Here is a 4485-nt window from a genome sequence, read left to right on the forward strand (position 1 = left end):
TCTCCCATCCAGGTACTAACCAGGCCTGACGCTGCTTAGCCTCGGAAATCAGACGACATTGGGTGCTTTCAGGTTGATGTGGCCGTAAGCGTTCTCTTCAAGACACGCCCAACCCTCTTGACAAACGCCAAGATGGTCGCCTTGAGAAACAAGCAAAAAAAACAGGTCAAAGCCAACAACATAAAAAGAAGCCTATGGGCTTACAGCGGACCTTAAAAGATGGGACCCACTAGCTCTGTCATGGTTCTGACGCTGTAATGTGTTGAAGATGAACGCGATGCCACGACTTCTCTATCTACTACAAGCCTTACCTATCAAAATACCCCAGACTTTCTTTCATGCGGTTCGCTCAATCTTTATCAAGTTCCTCTGGCGCGGGAAACATACCGTATATACTCGAGTATAGGCCGACCCGAATATAAGCCGAGGCCCCCAATTTACCCCCAAAAAAACTGGCAAACTTATTGACTCGTGTATAAGCCGAGGGTGAGACATGCCTGTCCATCCCTGTGTGTGTGTCCGTCCATCCCTGTGTGTCCGTCCATCACTGTGTGTCCGTCCATCCCTGTGTGTCCGTCCATCCATCCCTGTGTGTGTGTGTGTCCATCCATCCATCCATCCCTGTGTGTGTGTGTCTCCATCCATCCATCCATCCATCCCTGTGTGTGTGTGTCTTCATCCATCCATCCATCCATCCATCCCTGTGTGTGTCTCCATCCATCCCTGTGTGTGTGTGTGTGTGTGTGTGTGTGTGTGTGTGTGTGTGTGTGTGTGTGTGTGTGTGTGTGTCCAGCCTACCTTTGTCCCGAGCCTCCGTCCCGTGCCTTGCCTCCTTGCCTCCGTCCCGTGCCGTGCCTTGCCTTGCATCCGTCCCGTGTCGTGCCTTGCCTTGCCCCCGTCCCGTCCCGTCCCGTGCCGTGCCGTGCCTTGCCTTGCCTCCGTCCCGTGCCCTCTTCGTCGGCGGCCATTGTAAAATTCAAAAGCTGCGCCGCCGCCTTCGCCTGTGATAGGCGGAACACTGAATTTCCCAGCAGCCTGTGTTCCGCCTATCACAGACGTCGTATCATCCTCGTCCGTAGTACGAGGATGATACGATGTCCGTGATAGGCGGAACACAGGCTGCTGGGAAATTCAGTGTTCCGCCTGTCACAGGCGAAGGCGGAGCCGGAGGCGCGGCTTTTGAATAGAATGGCCGCTGTCTGTCTGCTCGACACGCTGATCGAGCGGGCAGACAGCGATGACTCGAGTATAAGCCGAGGGGGGCACTTTCAGCCTCAAAAAAGAGGCTGAAAATCTCGGCTTATACTCGAGTATATACGGTATGCGTATTGGTAGGGCAATGCTATTGCGACCGAAATTGCGGGGAGGTATTGGCTGCCCGGACCCTGCTCTATATTACACAGCAACGCACATGACACCGGTGGTTGACTGGTGCCGGTGTTCTGCCATATACTGTCCGGCCATGATATAGTGTCCGCACCGTACTGCGCATGCGCAGTACGGAGCAGACGAAGCTTCGGAAAATCTCCGAAGCTGAACGGCGCCTGCGCGGTGAGTGGAGGTGGTAGCCCCACCATCCAAGCGGACATAGGGTTGTGAATATTAGAGGGCCCCTCGCAGGCGAGCTTCGCTCGCCACGCTTCGGGCTCGGCCTCGCTGCGCTCGGCTCTTTTATATTCTTACTCTATGTCCACTTGGATAGTGGGGATAGAACCTGGACTCAGTGCGCAGGCGCCGTTCATGCTCGGCAATTTTCGGAATCTGTGTTGCTGTGTACTGCGCATGCGCAGTACACAGCGGACACTATCCGATGGGGGACCATATGTGATAAGACACCGGCATGGGGAACTGAAGCTATGGGTCAAGCTAGAGCAGGAGAAGGCGCGGGTTCCACTGGCTGGTCTGCCTTGGGCGGGGAGGCCATTGGAGCCCTGTGTGACTACTCACCCGTTAATTGGCCCCTCGCTCGCCGAGATGGATAGTTTTTTTCATCTTTCCCACCTGACTAACTTCCCTTCTCCTATGACCCCAATTATTGGACATCCTAGATTCCCTCCGGGCCTGTCTGACCAGGCCTTTACCAGGCAAGCCCCGAAAGGGCTTCTGAGAGCAGCCCTATTTCTTGGACCCACGGGCTTGATTCCCATGGGGACCATACTGCTAGAGCAAGTACCTGTTGCATTGGATAGCTGGAGAGCTAGACAGCTAATCCATTTCCTCAGATCACTACCTAACCATTCGTTCTTCTCTAGCCAATTCCACCCCTTCGAGGAACTTTGCCTGGATGATGGCCCAATTCGTGGTTCCCTCTCTAGGTCCTACCAAATCCTGACAGACGCACAATCCTCCACGGATCCACCCTTCCTAGCTAAATGGAAAAGGGACTAACAAACTACATTCTCCAAACCACAGAAGGACAGAATACTCTTTTTCGCCCATAAGTCGTCACTCTGCAGTAAATATCAGGAGATCTCATATAAGCTGATCACACGCTGGTATCGTACACCGGTGGTGTTGGCCAAAATATTCCCCGGTCAATCTGACCGCTGCTGTCGCTGTGGGCAACAGATTGGCACCATTCTCCACATTTTCAGGGAATGCCCTAAATTACAAACATTCGGGCAGCCTGTCCTGAGACTCATCCACAAGTTCACAGACATTTCCTTAGCCAATGATCCCGCAGCAGTTCTTCTCAATCTAACCCCTATGTCGAGAAAGCGTTATCATAAGTCCTTACTTAAACATCTCCTCAATGCAGCTAGGGCCTGCATCCCAAGTCAGTGGAAAGAGCAATCTGCTCCAATGGTGACCCAGTGGTTCGCAAGGGTAAATGATATTGAACGAATGGCAGACCTGACTGCCACAATGAGGGATAAAATGGAGGAGCATGGGAACAGATGGTTCTACTGGACCCAGTTTCGCTTTTCGGAAGAATACCTCCGCGAGACATAGTAAGCTCATGGTGATCGTTGGAGATCGCTGTTCCAAACGTTGGACAGCTGATGAGCTGGTGAGCCGAGGGCGTCTCTTGCTCCCTGGGAGGGGACCCCACCCTATCCACTCTACCCACGACACCCCCTTACCCCTTCTTTTCCTTTTCTGCCATTTCCTTCCCCAATCTTCTCTTTCCCCTTCTCCCTCCTTTCAGTTCTACTATTTCCCTTCTTAACTCAAAAAAGGGAAAAGAAAATGGTATGTTCCGACCCCATTTGACTACTACACAATACTCTTCCCCTATCTATGGATATCTAAACTCTTCGAGGGTAGCAGGGCTAGTATCAATAATATTTTAAGTGGTAGAGGATCCCAACGAGATGGAGCTTTAATCTCATCTTGATATGACCGCAAAGCTGTACACGTGCTATTCTCCTCATACTTCTTACCATTGGCTCTGATATCCATGCAATATGATCGTTTGTTTATAACTATTTGTATCACACATTCTGTGAAGTTGCCTTTGCATTGTATGTCGCATACTACTAAATAAAAAAACAAAAAAAACAGAAGCCTATGGCACCTGGTATTCCCAGGCGGTCTCCCATCCAGGTACTAACCAGGCCCGACACTGTTTAGCATCCGAGATCAGACGAGATTGGGCGCTTTCAGGGTGATGGGGCTGTAGGTGATCTCTTCGGGCACTCTCAACCCTCTTGACAAATGCCAAGATGGTCACCTTGGGAAACAAGTGAAAAAAAAACAGGTCAATGTCAACAACATAAAAAGAAGAATACGGCACCTGGTATTCCAACGCCATCTCCCATCCAGGTACTAACTAGGCCCAACCCTTCTTAGCCTCAGAAAAGAGAAGAGATAGGGCTCTTTCAGGGTGATGCTGCTGTAAGCGATCTCTTTGGGCACTCTCAACCCTCTTGACAAATGCCAAGATGGTCACCTTGGGAAACAAGCAAAAAAAAGGCCCGACTCTATTAGCCTCCAACATCAAACGAGATCGGGTGCTTTCAGGGTGATGTGCCCGTAGGCAATCTCTTCAGGCACTTTCAACCCTCTTGACAAACGCCAAGATGGTCACCTTGGGAAACAAGCAAAAAAATAAAAATAAGTCGGAAGCTAGAGACAATACGGCCCGAGTCCTCAATTTAATCCATGCGGCGCATGTACAGGGAAGGCCCTTGCTTATGTTGTCAACGGACGCGGAGAAGGCCTTTGACAGGGTGGCCTGGCACTTTATGCAGGCCACCCTGGAACATATAGGTCTTGGCCCCAACATGATGAGCTGGGTAATGTCGCTTTACTCCACGCCATCGGCAGCGGTACGGGTGACCGAGGGGTGCTCAGACTCTTTCCCCATCACTAATGGGACGAGGCAGGGGTGCCCTCTGTCTCCCCTAATTTTAATTCTGACACTGGAACCACTTATGTGTCACGTTCGGAATGACCCGAATATTACTGGCATATCCAAACCCTCGGCACACCACAAAATTGCGGCGTACGCTGATGATCTAATTTTTTCCGTCTCCAATCCAC

The 4485-nt window shown here is 51.2% G+C and overlaps 1 pseudogene; it reads right to left on the reverse strand.

Moving 5' to 3' along the window:
• Positions 1 to 3505: 3505 nt before the first annotated feature.
• LOC143948330 (5S ribosomal RNA) lies at positions 3506 to 3624 on the reverse strand (annotated as a pseudogene).
• Positions 3625 to 4485: the final 861 nt, after the last annotated feature.

The sequence above is a fragment of the Lithobates pipiens genome, unplaced genomic scaffold (genome assembly GCF_037356315.1).
Source record: "Lithobates pipiens isolate NorthernLeopardFrog02 unplaced genomic scaffold, aLitPip1_a1.2 Scaffold_30, whole genome shotgun sequence".
NCBI classification, from domain to species: Eukaryota; Metazoa; Chordata; class Amphibia; order Anura; family Ranidae; genus Lithobates; species Lithobates pipiens.